General features: G+C 32.1%; 1 pseudogene across 1 annotated transcript in view; it reads right to left on the reverse strand.

Annotated features, from left to right (window-relative positions):
- LOC149420846 (pyrokinin-1 receptor pseudogene) overlaps positions 1 to 26,925 on the reverse strand; it is a 634,598-nt pseudogene that overhangs the window by 374,333 nt on the left and 233,340 nt on the right. Inside the window, exon 2 of the transcript XR_016302596.1 lies at positions 17,931 to 18,909. The product of XR_016302596.1 is annotated as a pyrokinin-1 receptor pseudogene (transcript). The remainder of the gene's footprint in view (positions 1 to 17,930; positions 18,910 to 26,925) is intronic.

Here is a 26,925-nt window from a genome sequence, read left to right on the forward strand (position 1 = left end):
AATCAATGCTCATATCTGCAATAAATAAATCAAATCCTCCCCCTAAAACTAAATCTCTCAAAAAACTCCCTCCAACTCCCTGGTGGGATGAGGAATGTTCCAAAGTAGTAAGAATTCGGAAAGCTAAATCTCTTACCTATCGTTACAATATGACTATGGAGAACTATCTTATATACAAAAACGCTGAATCCAATGCCAAAAGGGTATTGAGGTCAAAAAAAAGATCCGGATGGTACAACTTCTGCAGTTCAGTATCTCCGAACACTCCAATTTCGGAAGTTTGGTCTATGATCCGAAGATTTCGATCCTCCTTCAGTTCACCATCTCCTCGAGCGTCTCATTCTAAATGGATCGATGAATTCTTGGACAAAATTGCCCCCCCTTCTGTACCTAACTTAGATGAAATAACGCCCATCTATAATACTCCTATGTCTAATCATTGGCTAGACTCTCCATTCACCTTAATTGAGCTAAAAAGTTGTTTATCAACAGTCAAGGACTCATCTCCAGGCAGAGATGGTATACCTTACAGCATTATCAAAAATAGTAATGATAATGTTCTAAACCACTTCTTAAGCATCTTAAATAAAATCTTCCAGACTGGTATAATGCCTGATGACTGGAGTTGTCAAATAATCATCCCTATTTTAAAAACAAACAAATCACCAAATTCTGGATCCAACTACAGGCCAATCGCTCTTTCATCCACCCTCAGTAAACTTTATGAAAAATTAATTAAAAACCGATTAGAATTTTTTGTCGAGAGTAAAGAGCTTCTCTCTCCATCTCAATTTGGATTTAGGAAAAAAAATCCACTCAAGATAACCTTGCCATCATCAGTACTGATATTAATTTATCAATTTCTAAACAGGAAGTTTGTCTTGCCGTCTTTATAGATATAGAAGGCGCCTTTGACAATGTCTCCATCCCAATCTTGAAAAAAAAACTTCTAGGCCTTGGCCTTCCCCCCATGTTTGTCCAATCTATTATTAATCTATTTCTAGATAGAAAAATTTTCATTGAACTTCCAGATATTTCTCCTCAAAGTAGGTCTATTTGGAAGGGTTTACCACAAGGCGATGTATTGTCCCCCTTACTGTATAATATATACACATATGATATGCATGTCGCTATTCCCCCACAAGTAAAAGTTATTGAGTTCGCAGATGACATAGCTTTCTTCTTATCATCCAAAATCATCCCTCTCGCCGTCAAATATCTTAACGAAGCCATGAATGCCCTTTGCACATGGCTCACGTTAAATGGTCTTGAACTTTCAATCCAAAAGACTCAGTGTGTCACCTTCTCAAACCGCCATAAAAACCCCCCCGTTCAAATTTTATTTAAAAATTCTCCAATCCCCAACGCTTCTGAAGTAAAATTTTTGGGAGTAACATTTGATAGGAAACTTAAATGGTCTTCCCATATTAATAATTTAGTTACTAAATGCGAAAAAAATATAAATATCATCAGATCATTATCTGGCGTTTGGTGGGGAGCTCACCCTACTTGCATTAAGTTGCTTTACAACGCACTTATTCGAAGCCATCTTGACTATGCCTGCCCACTTTTTAGTACTGCCTCAAAAAATGTACTTGATAAATTAGACAAAATTCAATCTAAATCTTTGCGAATTATAACTGGAGCGATGCAATCATCACCCATCAATTCCCTTCAAATAGAATGTTCTGATCCTCCTCTTTATTTAAGGCGTCAACTATTTGCTGACAAATTTGTTCTTAAATGTTTAAATTCTAAATGTCATCAGGTTATCCCCAGCGTCTCGTTGTTCATTGACTCAACTCATTCATCTACAATCAGAGCTTCAACTAAACCTCTTCCTGACATCTGTAAAAATTTTAAGTCTCTCTCAGAGCTTCACATCATCCAAAATGATCTACTTCCCTTATACAAATTAAAATATAGTCACGTCACCCTATCCCCAACAATAATAGAAGGGATCGGAATCCTTAAAAGTCATTCCAATCTCCCGGCCCGAACTGTCAATAATATGTTCAATGACATTATTTCATCTAAATGGCCCAACTTTTCTCTTTTATTTACTGATGGATCCAAATCTCCCGACTCTCCTAACTGTGGTATAGGTATTAACGTTTACCACAATAATTCTAATGACAGAATATTTCATTCAATTTCAAATCAATTTTCAATATTTTCAGCCGAGTGTATTGCAATAATAGAATCTCTCAAATATATAATCAAAAATAATTTTGAACATTCCCTCGTTCTCTCTGACTCTCTCAGTTCCCTCCAAAAACTTAAATCCAGTCCTCTTCTTCATCCTGATGATCACTTTGTATGCCTTATTCGAGAGATGATAGCCTCCATTCAAAGCTCTGGTAAAACTGTAACTCTGATTTGGATTCCTGGACATGTTGGTGTCATGGGTAATGATATTGCGGATGCCTTGGCAAAACAAGGAGCGTCCAACCCTGTTGTTACCCTCGTAAACCACATTCCCCTATCTGACATTTTTTCCATCATCAAAGATAGATCCCGCAATGTTTGGTGGGAGTATTGGCACATTGCTAGTCAATCCAAGGGAGCCTGCTATGCCTCAATACAAAGGACTATTCCATTAAAACCGTAGTTTCAGCAATTTCCTCATTTTTCCAAAAAAGAAATTTCTTCACTCATTCGAATGAGGATCGGACATTGTTCCGTTCCTTCCCATCTTTTTAAAATTCACGTCCTTGACTCCCCAGATTGTACATTCTGTGGTCTAGAAGTGGGAACTTTAGATCACATATTTTTTGGTTGTCCCTCTCTAAACAAATATCCTCTCTTCTATCAAGCCTTATCTAAAATTGCCTCCCCTCCATTCAACATCTCATCTCTTCTAAGTCTGAACTCGACTCCAATTTTCATTATAATTTTGAAATTTGCCTATTTAAATAAAATTAATATTTAAATTCACCTTTCATTTCTCAATAATTTTAAATGATGGCCAAGAACACCCTTGAAGGGTGAAAGCCAGAAATAATGGAAAAAAAAAAAAAAAGTACAGTGGTAGAACAATCGGATGAATTGTTGTTACCTTTAGACCAACACCATCCCGCGTTAGATATTATTATCACAAATGAGTCTAGAAAATTGCAGAAATTAAAAACTTCATCGTACAATTTTAAAAAAGCTGACTACCCAAATATAATTGATTATCTTGACCATATAGACTTGTCATTTCTAGAAGATGAAAACAATATTGTGAATCAAGTCCAACAATTTTATTCAATCCTAAACACTTCAAAAGAACGTCATGTTCCAAAAGTTAATTTTATTGCATCCCTTTACCCTACATGGTTTTCAAAAGAATTAAAAGAATTGATTTATACTAAAAAACAAACTCACCGAATATATAAGCAATCTAGAAACGTCGATGATTATATAATGTTTACTAACATAAGAAAGCAGTGCAAAGAATTGTCTAAAAAATGTTATAATGATTATATTTGTTTAATAGAAATGGAGGTTCATGATAATGTTAAAAAATTGTGGAACTTTTCTAATGCTCAGCGAAAAAATGATTGTAGTTTACCAAATATTATGTATCTGAATAACAATTGTGCGGATAATACCGAAGGCATTGTCAATCTTTTTGCAGATTTATTCAAAAGTGTTTATGATGATAATATTACCGATAATGAAATCCCAAATGATATATCACTTGAAGAATCACTTAACCTAAACCATTGTTTTATTGAAATAAACGCTATAGAAAAGGCTATAAAAGCATTAGATACTAATAAATCCGCTGGACCGGATGGTTTCCCTCCAATATATTTAAAATCTTGTGTTCGCAGTTTGACTTATCCATTATTTTTACTATTTAATAAGTCTTTGTCGTCAGGGTGTTTTCCAAAACAGTGGAAAAAAAGCTATCTTACGCCTATTCATAAAAAGGGAGATAAAAGCGATGTATCAAACTACAGACCAATATGTATATTGTCCGCTATTCCCAAACTATTTGAATCGTTAGTCCTTGATGTAATATGTAAACAAATTAATAATATTATTGTACCCAACCAGCATGGCTTTATCACAGGTAAATCCACCCTAAGTAACTTGATCATATACGAAAATTACATAACTGATTCTCTTGCCTTGAAGCATCAAGTGGATTCAATATATACTGATTTTTCCAAAGCATTTGAGAAAGTTAGGCGACATATCCTTGTACAAAAATTAAGTATGTTGGGTATCAAGGGTAATCTGTTAAGTTGGATTGATAGTTATCTTAGTAAAAGAGAGCTATGTGTCAAAATAAAATCTGTGGAATCTTACATTTTCGAAGCCACAAGTGGGGTCCCTCAGGGGTCTCACCTGGGACCAATTCTTTTTTTGTTATTTATTAATGATATTGTTAGCATATTTAAAGATGTAGAAGTTCTTCTTTTCGCAGATGATTTGAAAATATATAAAACAATACGCAGTTTAGACGATTGTTATACTTTGCAACTTAATTTAAATAAACTATATCGTTGGTGCATCATCAACTCTCTGTTTCTTAATATTAAAAAATGTCAGGTCATTCTTTTTTGTAAAATACGAAATCATACAATTTATGAATATTCGCTTAATAATGTAAAATTGACAGCTGTCACTCAAATCAGGGACTTGGGTGTTATATTTGATGAACAGTTAACATTCAATCCGCATATAAATGAAATCACAAATAAAGCCCTAAAAATGCTTGGTTTTATATGTAGAACCGCATGTGACTTCAAGTCACTAGAATGTTTGAACACACTGTACACATCTTTAGTAAGAAATCAAGTAGAGTATAATTCGCCTATTTGGTCCCCGTTTTATAAAGTACATTCCAACAATATTGAAAGGGTACAACACAAATTTTTAAGATTTATTAACTTTAAACTAAATATTCCAATCCAAAATATAAATTATATCCAACTCATGCATCAACTAAATTTGATTACGCTATCAGATAGGCGAATTATCTCCGACCTTGTTCTACTAAATAAAATTATTAATTATAGAATCGACAGCCCTGAAATTCTTGCTACAATAAAATTATTTGTACCTTCCAAAAATACGAGACAAAATTCCACCTTTTTCTGTGACAATTTCAAATCTAATTATCATGCGCACATATCGTTAAATCGAATACAAAATTTTGGTAATAAATTTGGTAATGTTGTTGATATATTTAGAGATTCCGTAGCAGTGCTTAAACGAAATCTACATAAACACTTTGCTGAAATGTATGACTTCTCCACTCCATAGTAAAAAACCCATTTTTTAGCTTCTGTTTTTTCACTCTTTTCTTTTATGACTTTTTAACTTTAATATATATGTTTTAACTTTACAAATTAATATTGTAATTTAAATAACAATTCGAATATGATTTTAAGTCCCTATAAATGCTGATTAATTTCAATCCATTTATTTTTCTAAGTAAAAAAAAAAAAAAAACTGTTCTCCATAATGGTATTCTGTATTATTTGTAAAACATTTATGTACTACAGATATAATAACTATTTTATTTATATATGTACGTAAACTTTTAAATGTCACATAGTTAATGTAATAACACTAATAATAATGTATGTAAAAGCCCAATGGGCGTTTAAATAAATAAATAAATAAATAAACTATCAATCAAACAAGTCAACATAATAAATTGTATAGTGTAATGTATAGTAAGTAAGACTGAAAGTGGTAAAAGCATAGCCCATGAGTGTATATATTTAGATTAACAATCTCTTTCCCGATAGTTTGAAAACAGTGAAACGAATAAATAAATTTAAAAAAAAACTGTTCATTAAATGTGGAATAATTTAAATAAATATATATTTTATAAGATAAAATTAATATTGTGATGTGAATATTTTACAGCTTTGATTATGTAGTTAGAAAGTGAAATAAGTATATAATTATTTGACTTTCATATAATTATTAAAAAATTTAAAATGACTGTGTAATTAATTATTTTGTTTAAACCACTATTCTAATAATAAAATATCAATTAATTTCTGCACCTTTTCTTCCCTCATTAGGATATAAGTCTCAACTGCTCTCGATCGTCTTAAGCCAGGGAGACTGTGGCATCCCCAATAAACTGGGGTACATTGTGAGGCTGAAGGTAATAGAGAAGGGAACGAGATGTGGAAGAGAAATGTGGGGAAGTACCTGGCTATTGAAATCTAGTGACCAAACACGGCTAAGGACAATTTAAGCAACATTTCAATTTTGAAAGGTGGTCTTACACCAGATCGATGCTGAGAGAATCTTCAATGTTAATATTAATGGATGTGACAACAACATACAGAGAGTGTACACTCATTTAAATTCGTCCCAACAAAATCACCTATAAACAAACAAAAAGTTACAAAATCAAGATAATTCACGGTGTAATATCTAATTAAAACTGGTGTTAAGTAGACGAGTTATCAAAAACGTATATAGTGCCCGCAAAGTCTGGAAATTGTGTTTTACAAATTAGTTTCTAGTGACAGCTGTTAAAACCCCCCCGTACCCGTCACCCGCCCGTCATTCCCCGCCGCGGTAGCACGCACGAGCCTTGCCAATAAGTCAGAGGTTTATAAACACTAGTAAACACTCGCAATTAAAAATATATACTTATTCGTACAAATAATCATTAAAATAAATAATAAAAAATGGCTCTATGTGATAAAGCTTCTAACTACATCACCAAAGTTAACTCAATAATTAGTGGATTAATTTCGATCGTTAATGATCTTAACAGCAAATTTACAAAAGAAAACATTCTTAAAATTATTCCAAAAACTACTGAACTTATGGGTACTATTGGTGAATTGGCTGTCGATTTTGAAGTGATGCAAGGTGAATTAAATTAACTTAAAAATAATATGCATCTCATGGCGCAAACTACGAACCGTCAGCCGATCGAAACAAATATGTGAGAAATAGTAACCGAAATGGAAGAGAGATCTAATCGATCTAAAAACATTATCTTATATAACGTGCCGGAGAGCACGTCAGGAGAAAAAGTCATAAGCATTGCCGAAGACACAGATAAAGTTTTTTCTGCCATTAAAAATATTATTTTATTTATTAATCTTAAGTTAGCTCACATCTTCGTGTGTGCTAATAGTTTTATAAACATATAAACATGTACATTGTTTGGCAAACATAATCTTTCTTTAAATATTTCAATAAAGTCACAAAAAAGAAACATTAATAATTGAGATAAACATATTTTCTTAATTCATTTTTGAACTTATTAATATTTTCTATCACAGCAATTTCCTTCGGGATTTTGTTATAGAGTTGAACGGCCTGGTACATCAGAGATTTTTGGGTGCTTGTTTTTTTACTTGTTGGCAATCTAATTTGCTTAGAATTTCTCGTCCCGTGTCCGTGTATCTCGTTATTGTAATTTATTTTTCTTTTCAGTTCCTTAGACATCTTCCCTATGATAATTTTATGTATAAAAATAAGTACATTCAAATACACAGTTTGCTTCACCGTCAAAATATTCAGCTCCTTTAACATGTCTCTTATCCGTGTGTATATGTTGCGCTTAAGATAATTAAGATAATTCGCATTGCTTTATTTTGCAGTATTTGCATTTTTTTCATTTTCTCTTTATTGCGGAGAAAAAAAATACTTGAACAGTAATTAATATTGACCCATCTCTCGATCTACTTCATGTAAAAATGTACCGACTGGGTGCCATAAAAACTCCTTACAAAAACAGACCAATCAAACTGGAATTTAATGATAACATCACACCAAAAACTGTGTAACGTAACAGCATAAAATTAAAAAACGGCATCAAAGCTGGTAACGATCTAACTGTTCTCCAGCGGAATCACTTAATTGAATTAAGAAGAGAGTTGCTGTCCCGGCAAGAAAATGGCGAACCAAACCTCACCATTAAATACACTAACTCTTTACCTACCATTGTTGCAACTCTTCCAAAAAACGACACAATAATTACCAACTGAAATGCTACTACCAAAACGTCAGAGGAATAAAAACAAAACTAAAGGACTTCAAAATACATGCCCCGACTCTGCACCACGACATAATCATACTAACAGAAACCTGGCTAGAACCATCTATCAACACAGCTGAGCTTGGACTTCTCCACCATCACGTTTACCGGGCTGACAGAAGTCAACATACCAGGGGCCTTAGCATGAGAATCGATCGAACTTAACGATATCGGATTGCTAAGCGTATCTACCGACGATTTTATAACGACTTCCCTAGCATGAGAACGCTATTGATATCTCTAACGACATCGATAAGGCAATAAATACAAATCGATATACGCTGGCAATACTGGGACGGAATTGTCTATGAATTGGATAGACGTCAAACGTCAGATTTCAAGCGTGACCATTGTAACCGCCGTGTTTTTTTAATATTTTACGATGTCGCAAGCAATGGTAGCTGGGTAAGTTATTTATTTATCTTTTTATGTGAAAGAATTTCCATTATTATCAAAGAGATATACTTACATTCTATTGTGTCAAAATTTTGAAGTTATTTTTACTAATATTTCAATCATACGCAGTATTTTAAGATATTCAAAATGCTGATATTATGATAAATACAGGTAAAGTGCTATATAGTCAATGAATAATGACTATATAGCACTTTAATAAGTTTTTATGTTTCCATGTTAAAATTCGAAGTTATGATTTTTTAAATGTCGGCGAAAAATTATCATCTGGAAATCTCTAGCAATCGAAGCAAATTTATTTATTTCACGTGGTCGTTCCAGTGGTGGATCGATTTATATTGTGTTTTTGTTTTACTAAGATATCAATTACCTGCCTCCTTTCATTGAACTAGAAATTTTGCATAGTGAACGACATTATTAAAAAAATACGTATATCGACAGCCAACCAAAGTTTTAACTGACACTCAAGACCCCACGTTATATTCGGCGGGCTTTTAGCAACCGTCGATCGGAAGTTATCCTATCGATACATTCTCATGCTCGCAATTTTAACGATACCGTCGCTACTTTGACCATAGACAAGGAATTTTAACAATCGTCGGTTGTTATATTTTGATCGTGCTAGCATATGTCGTTAAGTGCTCATTGATGACGTATTTTAACGATATCGTATTGCTATAGGGCTATATCGACTTCTCATGCTAAGGCCCCTGCTCTAAGTCTAGAGGCGGCGGCGTCATGATAGCCGTCAACAAGGTGCATTACTCAAAACTTCTGAAAACCAAAAACTGTAATGTGGAACAAGTTTACATATTATTAAACGGTAAAAACCAAAAAAATATCATTGGCAGTGTTTACGTTCCGCCATCGTCGGATATAAGTGTATACAAAAGTCATTTTGAGGATATAGAGCAATTGTCGTACAAATTTCCAAATAGTAAAATCAGTATCATCGGCGATTACAATTTACCCAAAATCCACTGGGGCACCTGCAATAATTCTACTGATTCTCAAAACTTAACCTTATCCGAAACAGAAAAAGAAATTGTCCATTTATGTGATTTCCTTAACCTAAATCAATTAAACAATGTAAAAATGTCAATAACAGATTACTAGATCTTGTTTTTTGTACCGACACGGCCACTAAGGTTGATAAGTCACTGGATTTGATTCTTGCACCCGACTCCCATCACCCACCTTTAGACATTGTTATATTATGTAGCCCTATGAAATACCAACTTGAAACTAAGACCCAGTATCCAAACTTTAATAAAGCCAATTATGCCACAATACGTGATTATCTATATAACGTTGACTGGTCTATACTAGAGGCAGGTGACCTCGATGGAAATATTAAAGCCTTTTATGACCTCTTGTATAAAGCCATTGAAACATTTGTCCCAATCAGCTTTAAATCATCCTCTAATTTCCCTAGCTGGTTCAACAAGGACCTCATTAACCTAGTAATTGAAAAGAAGATAGCACATAAAATTTACAAAGATACTAAAAATATTTCTGATTATTCAAATTTCAGCATGCTACGAAAAAATTGCAATAAACTATCGAACATTTGTTACTAGAAATAAAATTAAATTTGACCATAATCATCATATAGCTGGCCAACTACTCAAAAAAGTTACACAAATTCGTGATCTAGGTGTTATACTTGACAGTAAACTTACATTTGAGGCTCATATTGATATGATTGTTAAGAAAGCCCTTAGAATGCTAGGATTCTTATTCCGTATTGGAAAAGAATTTAATAATATCATAACACTTAAAATATTGTATTTTTCTTATGTTCGCAGTCATCTTGAATTCGCTTCTCCCATATGGAATCCTCAATATAATATTTACATAAATCGCATTGAAGCCATCCAAAGAAAATTTGTCCATCATTTAAATTTCAAATTAAATTCAAACCTTGACGTAAACAGCTCGATGGACCTTTATGGACTTAAGCCATTAAAAACTAGAAGAGACTCCGCAGATATAATATATCTCCATAAAATTATTAATGGCTTTATTGATTGTTCTCCCCTTCTATCTGAAATTAATTTTAGAGTCCCGAGCGTTAGAACTAGAGAAAAATCACTTTTTCATCTCCATAAATGTTCTACTAATATCAGACAAAATGCGTTTATATTCAGAGCCTGTAGTATATTTAATAAGGATTTTAATGATATGGACATATTCACATGTAATTTAAGAACCTTTAAAAGATATGTAATAACTAACATTAAATAATTTTAAATATTCTACTGGAAGTTATCATGTTGTTGCTTTGAATCCTTTCCAGTTACTTACCTTCCAATTTATACTCATCTGTTCAATTTAGTTGTAGGTATACATTTATTATATTGTTATTATTGCTATTGTGTAGTGCTTTTATTGATTGCTGCTGTGTTGAAATTTTACAATACATTATGTTTTGATTTTTAGCTGGTTATTAGTATAACAGTTAACTTTAAATTTTTGAAATTATTGGTTATTAGTATATCAGTTAACATTAAATGTTTGAAATTTAGCTGGTCATTAGTATATTAGTTAATTTTTAAATTTTTATTTATTTGTGTTTTTACATCTTCTATTATTTTTTATTTATTATTTACAATATTGTATTTTTTGTAAATCTCTCAGGCCACAGGTACAGAACCCTTAGTTTTTTTTTAAAAAATATTTTTTATATCTTTTATTATTATTATTATAATTTTAAGTGAAAATCTGTAATTGGATTTTATCTTTATTATTAATCAGTTTATTTTTATATATGTTAATAATCTGTTGATTTTCCCATATAAAAAAAAAATATATAATAAAAAAAGAATTATTTTAATAATGTTGAACGTTCAATTGGATATAATATAAAACATTTTTTTTAAGTATTATAAATCACTAAATAACAATAATCTTGGAATACCTGAAACTATGCACCATAAACAGAAAAATTCCTGTAAAATTAATGAAATTGTCAATTTGTTTGCAGATTTTTTTAAAGATGTGTATGAAGCAGATATACCTAACGAACCAATTCCAAACTTTGAGTCAGATATAAATTTAGAATTATCCCAGATATATCATATTGAAATTAAAGACATAGCGGCTTGTATTAAACTACTGGAACCTAAATGTTGCTCAGGACCAGATAAAATTCCCCCCATATTCCTTAAAAACTGTGCAGGTAGCGTCTCTTACCCACTATACCTACTCTTTAAACAATCACTTTCATCGGGTAAGTTCCCGCAAATATGGAAAATTCTTCATTTCAACACGGTTTTGTCTCTGGCAGATCTACTCTAACTAATCTTACACTATACGAAAACTTTATCTCATGTGCTCTCGCTAACAGGCAACAAGTCGACTCAATTTATACGGATTTTAGTAAAGCGTTCGACAAGGTTTGTCATAAAATCCTTATAAATAAATTGTCAAAACTTGGAATAAGTGGTAAACTATTACACTGGATTAAGGATTACTTATCAAAACATATACTGACTGTATGTATCAAAGAACACTTGTCTTACGAATTCGAAGCCACCAGCGGTGTGCCTCAGGGTTCACACTTAGGACCAATATTATTTATTTTGTTTATAAACGATGTCACTTCTATTTTCTCTGATGTTCACATATTATTATTTGCTGATGATATGAAAATATTTAAAATCATTAAAAATATCAATGACTGTTTGTCCCTACAGTACAATTTCAAAAAAGTTGCAGAGTGGTGTTCCATTAACAAACTTACACTCAATATTAAAAAATGTCAAATTATGAGTTTTTTCAGAATAAAAAACCCCATCAAATATAGTTATACACTGAACAACCACATTTTACTATCTGTACCTGAAATTAGGGACCTCGGTATAATCTTTGATAGTAAATTATCATTTAATAATCACATAAATGTCATTACTAGTAAAGCAATGAAAATGTTAGGCTTCATTACTAGAATATCTAAAGATTTCAAAAATATCCATACATTAAAATTACTTTATACAACTCTAGTCAGAAGTCAATTAGAATATAATTCGTCTACATGGAACCCTTCCTACAAAAACCATGCAAAATCCATTGAAAGAATCCAGCATAAATTTCTCAAAACAATTAACTTCAAATTAGGAATTCCCTCTGACGACATTGATTACGATTCATTATTTCAATTAATGCATCTCTTATCGTTAAAACATAGAAGAATATTTAATGATCTAATTTTTTTATTTAAAATAATCAATCACCGGTTTGACTCCCCTGAATCAACTTCGTTGATAAACTACCATGTTCCCTGTAGACCAACTAGACTCAAGTCACCTTATTATTGCAACAATACTGGAACTAACGCAGAACAAAATTCAATAATCCATCGCTTGCACAGATTAGGCAATGAATATTCCAACATCGATCACGCTGATTGTCTATTATCATTATAAGAGACGCATAAAACAAAAATTGTCGAATAATACCATACCATCATAATGTTTATGTACTTCAGATTAAAAACTACTAGTACTTGATAGGTAGAAGCTGATATCAGTGCATAATATATCATAGTCATCATAGGTACTATGTAAAACTTTATCGGACTGTCAAACAGTGTCGCACATTATTATTATACACGCGATTTTCCCATTTATTACTTTTGTTTCCTTTTCATCTTATAATAGTATATATTTTATTCTTTTCATTTTCTAAAAGTATATACCTTTCTAAATTTTTTTATTTTATTTTTTACAAACTCTTATTGCCTTTCAGACATTTTATAAGCACTTCATTCTTGCTTATACTACTTTATTGTATATTATTACATATAATTTCTTACTTTGACTTAATACTATACTACAGATTGCTACTTATATTTTATTTATATCTCTTCTTTTCATACTTTTAACCTTACTACTATTTACTGATTATACCGTTATACTTACATTTATATTATTGCATTCTTTATGTTGCTGTACTATTCTCTGTAATTTAGTATGTGAATGGCACATGTTGTGCCGTATATGTGAAATTAATAAATTAATAATTATTTTGTTTTAGCAACTACTACAATAATTACATATCAAAATATTTCGGAGCCAACCAAAAAAGCATTAGACAAAACTGTAACAATAAGTGGAGGAAGAAGGTAAATAATTATAACAATATTTGATGATAATAATATTTTTATATAACAAATAAATATAATTACTATAGAGCCACAACGTTATTTTACAACATATATTATTGAAGATTAGTATTTGCTTACGAAGTGCAGCAGGCTGTTTTTAAAATCGTTGGAACTTGCGGAAACGGTGTAACAAATAATTAAAGGTTTGCTAATATTAAAGACGCGTAACAAATTAAAAGCAAGGCGTCACACGCTCTGGACGCAATTGTAATAATTATAAGATGAAAGCCACGTTGAAGCGCCATTGTAATGACATGAATTTTACTAATAGCAAATGACTCGTTGGGGCCATTGTAACGTAACATCTTTACCGAGTAATGTAATAAGTGAAAATTACCAAGTAATGAGATGACAAACCACGATTGCGGCGTCATTGTAACAAATTAGGTTTTTTATTGAAAAGATTGCATTGTTAAAGAATAAAAAGAATGTTAAAGATAACAAATATTTATTAATTAGCAATTAGAAATTGAATTCTTCAAACAAACACTTCTAATTTTGAAAATGATGACACTTAAATTCCGAGCAAATTCGAGTTGTAGATAAAGTTCATTGAGCTGGAGTTCCATACACATAACCGGCTGCGCTTGTTTGTTGAACTCCGGGGTTATTTCACAACTCTAAGACGAAGCGACGAGCCGAAAATTTGGGAAAAAAGGTATAAATAAATCATAAAATGTTATGATACAACTTTGATCTAGAAACTAACATCTAAAAACAACTTTTCTACTAGGACTAATGTTAGTAGAATTGTGGTTTTCAATTTATTAAATAAAAAACCGGCTTTAAACACTTGGACTTTTATTGTAATAGACAATTGGATCCGATCGTTGGAATATTATAGACCCAGACCACGGGGTTCCCACCTTATTTATTATCCACTCGGATGTACTTATATCCAGCACTCCACAGCTAACACCACCTATTGGTAACCTAGTGCCATCTATGGGTGAGCTCATGTTAATATCAATGATATTACAGCGGCTAAAATCAGTTGGACTTTAACATCCCAGTGGGATTCATTATTAGTATATGAATATAGTGTTGGTACTGAACTCAAATTCTCATAGTAACTATGTACTCGTATCGTGTAAAAGTTAAAGCATTTGAAATATTAGTAAATATCATAAAATCTTACACATTTCACGTAGGAGAATAACATAAGAAAGCGCCCAATCAAAAGTTATAAAATGTATTTTACGGTAAACTATCATAAATAATATTTCATGAAATTAATTTAAGAACGACGTTTAGTGATCGACTTTCTCCTGTCATCAAGGAGGACACCGTCCAGGAGCTAAGGCGTTAATAGAAGTCCAGTTGAAACATTTTTTAACCATTTGTTACTCGTGTAGCTTTCATGAAAACAACTAGATTTTTCATACTAAAAAGGTGTAATTTAATTATGTACAAGCAAAAAAAACTCACCATTGTGCTCAAGTATAACTTCTTAACTCCATTGAGAACTTATACAATAATACCTTCTGAGTTCGTGGCTCCAATGGCCATTTCTTCTTTAGCATATTATGTAGTTGAAATTAAACTACATGGTATCATTAACCGTAAAAATAAGCCTATTTAATTGACATAACGTTCAAATAATACAGTCAAATTCACTACGTTTAGTAGAGCTATTTCTTTAAGGCATAAAAAAATAATTCAGAAGACGTGATAAAACCAAAAGTCGCCACAACGTTATGACCGCTCAAATCGGATCACGATTACGTCACTAAGAGTTATTATTCCGGTCAAAGCATCCTACAATGATTGAAATTGATTAAATTTTCTCTCGGCACCCAGTTAGCAAGTTTTTTTATTTTTTTTTTATTTCACTACGTTTTCAATTAATCCCACTGCTATAGATATGGGATTAAGTTGTACAGATAAACTTAGAAAAATCACTAATGCGTTATTTTCCTACAAAATTTTGCCTATTATTATTGCTTTGTCAAATCTGTTGTCCATTCGAAGGATTTCAAATCAAAATATTGTATTTTGTTGCCCCGAACGCATGACTTATTCAGAAAACATTAGAAGTCTAATTATGTGCTAAATTAATTATTGGGACAAACCTGCAAAACATTTAACTAGAAATACAAATTTTCATTTTCAACTCAACCTTGAAAATATTTAAAATCAAACTGGTTTTATCTATATTTTGATGCTAAAAATTTTATATGTCGATTTGAACTGTTTTTGTAATTGTTTATTTTTTCTTTTGTTTTGTTTACATTGTATATACAATGTAAAGAAAATTATGCTATTATACTCATCAATGATCATTTACGGGTGTATATTTTTTGTTTGTGTTTTAAATTTACATAATTGATGGAGCTTTATTGATTTATTATATTGTTATTTCCACTGATTATTTTGTCTTATAATTAAGTGATTCCGAAACATAATCAAATAAAAACAAATAAAGACGATAAGAGGAATAATACTTAATTATATTATGTTTTTGATTAAAATCAAGTATCGTTATTTATGTTCAATGAAAACATTAATGTTACAGTGTATTAACACGAAAATCGTTTTATCTAGATACTAAATTTTATATATAGTACAAACTACTATAATAATATTCTACTTACCTAATCTAAAACTACTGTAATTATATTCAACTTACCTAATCTAAAACTACTTTAATAATATTCTAATACCTACGTACTAATATTTGTACTTTACAACATTGAAACATAACATCTAAAAGCTTCAAGACTTTTAAAATTTAATTATCTTCTGTATATAAAATTGCGTTGATTATTTCCCGATTAATTCCACACGGTTACATTCCAACAAAAGTTATTTTTCTGTTAAAAACGGGATTGAAGACCCTTTTCTGATAAACTTTTAGTAAATTCCTCGAAAATACATAATGACGAAATGCGAAAATATTACAATTTTTATGAACAATACATTTGTCCTAACGTCAATGATGTAGAAAATAAGGCTATGAAATGTTTGACATTTATTTGAAGAACATGTCATTCTATTATTTTCTTCACTGCCTTCGTAAGAAGTAATTTAGAAAACCATTCACCTATCTGGTCCCCATATTATAAAACACATCAAATTAAAACTGAGAGAGTTCAACACAAATTTCTAAGGTAAATCAATTTTGAACTATCCATAACAATTGACCAAATTAATTATGTAAATTCAATGAAATTACTTGATTTAACCGAAGATCCATTAGTTAACGGCATAATGGATGCACCGGACTTAACTAAACTAATAACTTTCCGAGTACCAAATCGCAACACGAGACTTTCTGAGTTGTTCTTAGTTTATTAATCTAAAACCAACAATGTTATTAATTCCACAGTCAAAAGGCTGCAAAGGCTTGGAAATAAATTCAACTGTTTAACTAAATTAAATAAAAAAAAATTAACTTTTTTTTGCGTTTTAAATTAAAATATTCTAATTCATAAAAATCAAATTATATTTCATTTACATAATCTAAATGATAATGTAATCTTATTTCTAAAAATTGTTTGTTTTTACGACATCTTCTAAAAGAAGAAATGTAGATTTAAAATACCTTGGAAATATTCTGAAATTCGACGAGAAATTTCAACGAATATATCTTTCCACGAACTATTTTATGTCAGATTCTATATTATTAATGTTTTCACATACACGGCCGTTTATTAATTGACTAAAATTTTCACCACGTATTTTGAGCAAAGCTGAAAGTGTTTGAAATAGTCATTGTTCTGAATTTTCTTAGACGCAAATAACGTAATAACGGCGAAATATTTGATCGTAATTAATAGTTAGAGCAATAGTTAAACATGTGTTTAAGTTAGTTCGGAAAATAAACAATGTCTTGGATGGACTTGCCCACGCTCGAGCAAAGTACAACATAATGTCCAACGACTTAGCGTTTGACATTTTCAAGCTATTCATGAACTCTTTACAAATGTAAATATTGTAAAAAATACGTCAATAAATTATTTTCTTAGTAGGCATCGTTATTCCGAATTTTTAACATTTTCCTAATTTTTGTATCCAAGGTGACACGTTTCATAATCCATAAACACCAGAGCAATAAATAAACAGGCATGACCATTCCAAAGTAAGCCACTTTCCTTGTGGGCTCGTCCGTATTTGAGAGGAATGAAAATACTGGGTCATACCTGAGAGCTACTTTACCAAAGGATTGCATCACGAAAATCCAAAATTTGTGTTAAAAGTAATGAAATTTTTAATCTGCCCTTTGCGTAAGAGTAAGACAAATCATTCAAACATTTTCGGACTTGTTCTGTATTTAGTGAAAAAGATATAATGTATTAATTAATAAACAAATATGTGTAAAGCACTTACCCAGCATCTTAAGAACCCGCCTAGAAGACTGGCTGGTAGCTCTCTTCGGTCCTCCCCTACTGGAAGCTCCTGTTCTAAAAGTCCTGTTGTTCTGTCCCAGTTGAGTCCTTTCTCTCTTCATCATGTTGGAACTCCGTAGCCGAAACCCGATCAGCGCGTATAGAACTGTGATAAGAGTCATCGGCATGACAAAAAACAAAAACGTTGAAATCTCAAACGAATGCGCCAGAATGACTATTTTCTGGGTGCAGACCACTGCGTTTTGATGTAGCACTAGTCCAAACTGTAGAGCTTGTGGAATGGCAAACGCCAAAGCCACAATCCAAATCATCATAATCAACTTGATGGCACGCGAAAGCTTTGACATTGTATGCGATAAAAACGGATGGCAGATGGCCACGTATCTCTCAACTGTAAACGCGGTGATGGTCAGTACTGTAGCGTTTGCTGACGTCTCCGCGGCTAATCCTCTTAGAACACAGAACACCTCTCCAAACACGTAGGGATACCTGGACCAAATTGACCACATTTCTTGAGGAAGTCCACTGATCAGCAGCAGCAAGTCTGATATTGCCAAGCTGAAAAGATAATAGTTCGTGGCCGTGTGCATGGACTTGTTCCTCCAAATCACAACGCAGGTGCTCACGTTTCCAACAACTCCAGTTATGAATATCACAATGTAGATGATTGTTACCGGAACAACAATATACAGAGGATCTCGCGTGGGGTCCATTTCTTCTTCTGGGATGGATAAGTTGTTGAATGAATCCAAAACCTTTATAATTTCATCCGTCATATTGCTTTCATCTGCCATGTTAGAGATATCGTAGACAATCATAGCCTAATACATTGTTTTATCTTTTATTCCTTGGATGGATGGTCGAATTTTTTGTCTCCATCTTCTGCATGTTTTATCTATTTTTATTTATATATTTTCTTACGGATTATCATTTTTGTTCTTGAACTGACGGTAACACATCTGGAAAAAAAAAGTTATATTAATTTACTGTATTATCCAAACAAATTTACAAATGGTTGAACATGTATTCAGAATTATTAGAAATCCGGGTGTCTGGGTGATATAATTATATTACAGTACCAAAATAATAAAATGTGATTCTTTACAAAAACCCAGTTGTTAGTTGTTGGAGCAATTTGACAAGTTCTTCTTATATAAATATCGCAGACATATATGATATGATATTATTGAATAATTCAGAAAAAAAAAATTCTTTTCAACTTATTTTGAAGGTTATAGCTATTAATGTAATATATCACTGAAAAAGAAGATAATTAAAATAAAAATAAACGAAACATGAAACAGAACAAGACACATAATTATAAAAAGAAAAAAGGGTCATAGACGATTATGGACGTTTTTTTGTTTTTAAATTGATGGTAAATCAAATTTAATTATTTTATTATTTATTATTAAGGTATGCATCATACATATTCTGTATAAATTAGTTAACAATATTATTCAATGTCCAGAGTTGCTAAATAAGATTAAATTTAATGTCCATTATGCTCTTCTGTCTTGTTCAAAGTAGATCAACGCTAAACAAAAAATATTATCATACTTCTTGCTTCAACAGGCAATGTTAGAATTATAATAACAAAATATAGAAAGTGAACCTTTTTAATTGAAAGCTCAACAAATATAAAAAGTCCATAACCACCCGAGTGCTCGCGTCAATTACTGGAACATGAGTTGAGTGATTGGCGTTGAGTTGGAAATTTCTCGCAATTATTTCATAAAAAATCATACCTCTGAATTTTAACACCGAGCATATAAATTGATTATAGTGCTATAAAGCCAATGAATTCACCTTTATTTTACCGTACATTCTATATTTTTAGGATTTCATAAAAAAATCGTAAATGCGCGAATTCCGCGAGTCAAAATGGCATATTATGGCGTGCGATCCCTTAAGGCGTTTTGCAAACTCTTGAGGGATAAATAATATGCGGAAAATCACTATTTAAACTAGTATTTCTCCGATTTTACATGAGTATGTAATTTTTCTGTTGTTTATATTTATAATTCTGTTATAAACTTAAATTGTTTTATGTACATTCTCTCTTCTAATGGTTACCAATAAATGATTACAGTGACTAGAGGTGTGCACAAAGAAAAAAAATCTGAAGTATTATACTTTTTTGTTGTAGTTTTATATAATACTGTAGTGAACTTATTTTTTTTATAGTGACTATTTAAACATTGTACATACAAAGTTTGATGTTAAATATATATGTATAGTAAATTGTATTTCTCATTCCTCCTCACTAGGGTGACAGAGTTTTTTCATTAATCTCTTTCGGCCACATTTTTATTCTTGATTTGTAATCATTCAAATTTTCTATTCGCTTTATATCAGGGGGAGATTTGTGGAGTTTCGTCGCAAAATAAATATAATTTCTTTGCCCAAATGTGGTTTTAAGACCTGGAATTTTTTTAAGTCATTGTGATTTGACTTTGTTTGATGAATACGCGGTATTGTAGAGGATTCAGTATTTTTGAATAGTTTCAATAATATATTTTTAGCATTTATTTTTTGTACATTTGGTACATCAAAGGCATTTTTATGGGTACTTACAGTATGGTCTTTATGATTTCTTTTTAATTGTATTCAGGTTATGTATATACTTAGATACAGCAGATCCCCATTCTATAATTCCATATTCAATACGAGAATGACATAAAGCGTAATAGATTTTTTTCACGTCCTTTTTATTTACCACATTGCTTAGATTTTTAAAGAAATATATAAGTTTTGTAAGTTTTACCGTGATACCTTTGATATGTTAGTTTCATCTAAGATTTTCATCAACCCCGAGATATTTTATGCTTTGTGACTTTTCTATAATTGGGGACATTGAACATAATGTTCAATGTCATATTCAGCGAATATAGCGGGTTCAAAAACATTTTATGTACCACCTAGCGTATTGTGATAAGCGCGCTCGATCACTTCCTCATTGCACCGATAGACTAAATTTCTACAATGTACGCACCCTTGAACAGAGAAGACTAAATATTGATTTAAATTTCCTTTTCAAAATTGTTAATGCTAATCTAATAAACTGCCTTTTTTTACTCTATCAAGTTATGTTCAACGTTCCTAGAATTGGTTCCCGTCTTATACATTATATTCCGTTACATATTAAAAAATATAAAACTAAGCTGGGGTATGACTCACCTTTACCGAGAATGTGCCGTTATTTTAACGAGACATATAAAAGTCATTCCATTGATTTGTCAATGTCATTATTGGCCACGTTCAAATCAAACGTTAACAAGACTTAAAACTACCTATCGTGTTGATCTAAAAAATAATTACTGTTACTGTTATGAAATGTATATGTAAGTGTATGTATGTGTGTATACATGTATGCATGTAGGTTCATACATGTACATTATTCTTTACTTACAGTGTTGTGTTCTTCAATATTGTGTTTCTCTGTAATTAGTGATAGTATCAACCAAGTTTAATTAATGTAATTGTATTTCGAGAGCTTTGATATGAATCACTGTTGACAAACCTAAGAAAAAAAAATGTCTATGGCATTCGTGTAATTTTAGTTGTAGTGATTTTACTGGTTGACCCCTTGAGTTCATTGAAAATGTTATATTTTTAGTTTTGCTTATATTAAGGATAAGTGAGTTATTTTTTAGCTAATTTTTGTGTACTAATGTAATGTAAAGAGCACTAATCCCCTCTTCAGCAACATAAAATGTTTCCGTCCAGTTTTCTTCTTGAAATAAAATAGTTAATATTATATCCAATACTGTACTTATTTATCATATGATATCCTAATATACCTCCAATTATATCAGAATAAGATTCATAAAATCAATGTGTTTTTTACTTTCCACGAGATTTTTTTTTGGTTTACACGTAATTTTCTTATGAATTTCAATTTTTTTTTAAATTCTCGATATGTTATATTATATGTTATCTTATTTAAAGTACAGTCACAATGGGAAGATCCATATTTGATTTATTTTTGCCTAAACTACACGTACACAAACATAAATTAATCATTGTAAAGTAGTCACATCAGATTTAACAATGCCGTAGACCAGGGTTACGTGGCATCTTACGTGGTAACATAGCATGAAGGAGGACTCTTAGGGGTGCCTAAAATATTTTTATTGTATTACATTGCATCAGTTTGCGGTATCCAATGAAATAATTAGGAACTGCAAGATTGATGAAAAGTTATCACTTCATCAAAATTACTAAATATTACATTTTTAGAACTACTCAATACACTCAATACACTGAGTACTACTCAATACACATTGTAACGATAATCGCAGTGACAGCAGTTCGTGTTTACACTTTGCTCTTGCAAAAAAACTAAAAAAAAAACCTCCGAATTCGTGTGCAAACAGTATTTATATGGAAAATTTAAGTGCCAAAAAAGTTTATTTGATAAAACAGTAATAAAATAATACTATTCTAGCGGATTCTAAACATTTTTATCGAAAGTTTTAAAACAACCTAAGATTGTGTGTTTGTTTTCATTGAAATGTCCATCCCACCGATGCCTGATGAATGCTGCCATCGGCGTAAAAAAAGAATGCTGGATAAGATGACGTCTCCATCACAAAAAAGGCCTCGGGAATGATTTCTCCAGTGGTTGAAGATGAGGAATCTGACGGAGCATCGGACTATTCAGACGTGTCTGAAAATGAAAGTGAAATCCCAGTGTCCTCAGTCCAGATACTGAACGACTCTGAAGCAAGTCTAAGAGCACTCCAAGATGTCCTTGCTGAAAAGCAGTCAAGAGTCTCAAAGAATCAACAACTGCGGATAAGCGCATATGTATCCGCTGTATTCAGATCAGTTTCACAGCTGTTATTGGAACGAGAGGGCTTCAAAGCTGATCTGGCAACAGTCAATGCCAAATTAATAGTGGCAAAGGGAGAGATCGCGATTGAAAAAGCAGAAAACCAACACAGGTTAGAAAAAATATTGCAGTTGGAGTCAGATCTAGGACCAGTGATGCGTAGAGTAGCCGATGCCACGGAAGCAAGCCTATCGTTTACCGATATTGTGAAAAATGGCCCACAGAAGATGATACCATCAATCAACCGCTCAGGACTTAACGTTGGGACTCTCAAACCTGCTGTATGCATCTTCCCAAAGCTGGATTCTACAAAAGATAGCGACGATACGAAACAGCTACTAAAAGATACATTACGACCATCAGAACTTGGAATCCGTGTGACGGGCATTAGGAGTATCCGAAACAAAGGCGTTGTAATCCATACTGCAACACAAAAAGATCAGGATAAAATACTGAAAACCCCATGTCTAGCAAACTCGGACACTCTAAGCGCTCGATTACCAACAAAACGGCTTCCAAGGGTGATTTTCTTCAACGTTCCTCGTGACCTAACGGACGAGTGCTTCCTAAAAAATGCCTTAGCAGGAGCCCAGGACAAAGCAGGCCTAGATTTCGCAGTAAAAAGTTGCAAGCTAAGTCACCTTGCTGGCGCTCGAACTGGATCAACTTGCCACCGGGTCTTCGAGGTTCCTGCCCACATTCGTCACGTGCTGGTGGAGCAGGGGAAAGTCTTTGTGGACTGGAATGTGTGCCGTGTTCGTGACTTCATTGGACTTACAGTGTGCTCCAAGTGCCAAATGATCGGACATTCCTTCAAGTTTTGCAAGGACCAGCAAAGATGTGGACACTGCGCAGGCGAAGGTCACGCCCGGATAAACTGCCCAAAAGCCGCCGCCGAGCCTGTCTGCGCCACCTGTACAAGATTTGGGAAGCCCGCTGCACATCCGACTGGAGACAAGGACTCCTGCCCGGCCTACAAGGCTGCCCTTGCCAAGGACTTTGCAACTATTGATTATGGCGTCTAATTACATTGAAGAAGATGACGAGGTAGATTACGAAAATACTCATAATTTCTGTGATTGGCTAAAGTTTCATAGCAACTACAATATGGAAAATATTAATATTGTTCAGTTGAATGTTAGATCGATTTAAAAATATTGGGATACTTTGAATGTCTACTTAAATACTTGTTGGAAGCATATTCATGTGTTAATGTTATGTGAAACGGCTATAACACCGAATCTTGTCTGTCTGTATAATATCCCTGGATTTAATTGTTACAACTATTGCCGAACTAAAAAATCTGGAGGAGGTATATTGCTATATGTTCGAAATGAATTCACATTTCAACAGAAAACAATAGAAACAAATAATTTTGAATGTGTGTTTGGCTCTATGACACTTCCAAACAAGAGTATTTTAAACATCATAGCAATATACCGCCCCCCCCAACTCTAGCCAACCACAATTTCTTAATGAAATATCTGCCATTCTGCATACTATAAGCCCCAAAGAAAATGTTTTACTTATAGGAGATAAAATCTAGACTTGTTAAATTGTCAGAACCCTATTATTATGGCATATGAAAATATAATGTCCGATAATTATTTAATCAAATGTATTTGTGACGTAACTAGAGAAGCAGTTTTAGCAGGAAAAGTTACTCGTACTTGTTTAGACCACATATTTGTCCGATTTAACAGTGGATGTAAACAAAGCGATTCTCTTTCCTCATGTGTATGTAATAATATTACTATAGCGGATCACTTTTTAACTGCAGTTAATATTAAATATAGTGCAAGGAAAGAAACCCCAGAACACGGGGAAAGAATTTCGTTTTTATCGCAAAACAAAATCGACAAAAACATTAATAATTTTAAGTGGCACTCCTTGCTTGAGGAACAAGATTGCAATATACTATATAGTAAAATTAAAAACAACTTTAAGAATTTGTATGAACAGAGTAAAATCGTTATGAATTATAAACCCAAAAAAAGACCTCTGTCAATAAAACCTTGGATAACTTCTAATATCTTAGAAAACATTAAAAAAAAAGATTCATTGTACAGAAGGTGGAAGAATTTTCCTAGCAATCAATTCTTTGAATTGGAATATAAAACTTTCAAAAACAAGGTGACAAAAGAAATTATTAAATGTAAGTCTACCTTTTTTAACAATAAATTCAAAAATTATTTTGGAAATACAAAAAAAACTTGGGATGAAATAAATAAATTATTAGGACGCAAGTCCAAAAGTAGTTGTGACGAAATAATCTCGAAATATATGTTAAATACGAATAATGAAGAAACCGTAGCAGATAAGTTTGTTGAATATTTTACAAATAGTGTTAGCTCTATGATACATAAATGTGATTATTTAGCATCGACCGTCAGGCCGAATGAAGTGCAACATAGTATGTACCTACCCAGAGCTACCTGCCAAGAAATCAATATTACTGTTAGCAAATTAAACAATTCAAAGTCACCAGGGATTGACAACATTCGAATGTTTGACATTAAGACACATATTAATATTTTAGGGCCTGTTATAACACACTTTATCAATTTAATTTTATCGCAAGCAGTAATACCAGATGAACTAAAAAGTAGCATCATTAGGCCAATTTACAAAGGGGGCAAACATACAGATATTCAAAATTATAGGCCAATAAGCATATTGCCAGCCCTAGAAAAAATACTTGAAAAATACATTTCCATAAAACTTAATAAATATCTAGAATCTTTCTCTTTGTTGGATCCCAACCAATATGGATTTCAAAAGAAAAAAAGTACAGAAATGCTGCTTCAGGAATTTTCAAATCACATAAATTATGAATTAAATCTAAAAAAACAAGTTTTGGTTTTATTCATAGATAACTCTAAGGCATTTGATACCATTGATACAAATAAACTATTAGAAACACTGGAAGCAATAGGAATTAGAGGAAAGCTGCTAGTTTTATTAAAAAATTTACTAACTGATCGACAAATAAGAGTAAAAATTCTTAAAAAATTTAGCAAAAGAAAATATATCTCAACAGGTGTTGCACAGGGGTCAATTCTAGGGCCAACCCTTTATATTATTTATGTCTCAATTATGAGAAAATTGTTTTCATTTGTTAAACATTTTGTATATGCAGACGATACGGCGCTCGTAATATCGCACGAAGATCTGGTTACTGCAATGAACCTTATGCAACATGATTTTATTGCCCTACTGAAATGGTCGCATGATGCAGGCCTCTTTGTAAACACCAAAAAAACTAAAATTATGCACATCAGATCTCCACACGCCAGATGTAATGTAATTCCTTTCTCTATATACACACACATTTGACTGCATACATAAAAATGTTGCACAGCCCTGTTCATGTGAAACCATTGATTTTGTCAAAAGTTATGTATATTTGGGTGTTACTATTGACTGCTACATGAAATGGGATGTACAAATTGCTAATGTTTGTAAACGTCTACGAGCTATTGTGGGTAGGATTTATAAAATAAAATATAAATATTGGAAATGCAATAAATAAGAAATCTAAACACGCTGCAACACTGGTGCATCTGCCTATGAACTGACATTCTTAAACACCAGACTGCAACGCAAAAGTTATAAATACTAATAAAATGACCATGACGAATAAAAACAATAATTTTAACATACATTGGCAGTCCGCGTATACTTTTTGACACTAAAAGGAGAAATAATTAGTTCATGAGATTTTTAATCATATCTCACAATTTCTTTTTCTATCAAGTTGGAAGGGAATCAATTGATTGCGTTTTAGATTAATTAATGAAGATTAATTAATTATACGAATTCTTTGAATTTTAGGAACTTAGTTAGTTCCCTTCCATTAATTAATAAACCAGTTATTTTGCACAAATAACGACATTTTACAAAAAGTTGTGCATATTGACAGCTTATCTGACACCTTGGAGGCCGCGCTGAAAGCAGCAGTTTTTGTATACCGACTGTCGGAATCATATTCTGACAGTGTTCGCAAATATCACTAAGTGTCCATAAATGACGGATTTCCACTTCCAACCATCATTCATTCACAACACAGAAATCATAAACGACAATAATACAATGTTCTAACACGAAATCGCAAGCAGTACGGTGAATACAAGTGCAG

Source organism: Hesperophylax consimilis, chromosome 9, assembly GCF_061612785.1.
Source record: "Hesperophylax consimilis isolate HC1 chromosome 9, BYU_Hcon_1.0, whole genome shotgun sequence".
Taxonomy (NCBI): Eukaryota; Metazoa; Arthropoda; class Insecta; order Trichoptera; family Limnephilidae; genus Hesperophylax; species Hesperophylax consimilis.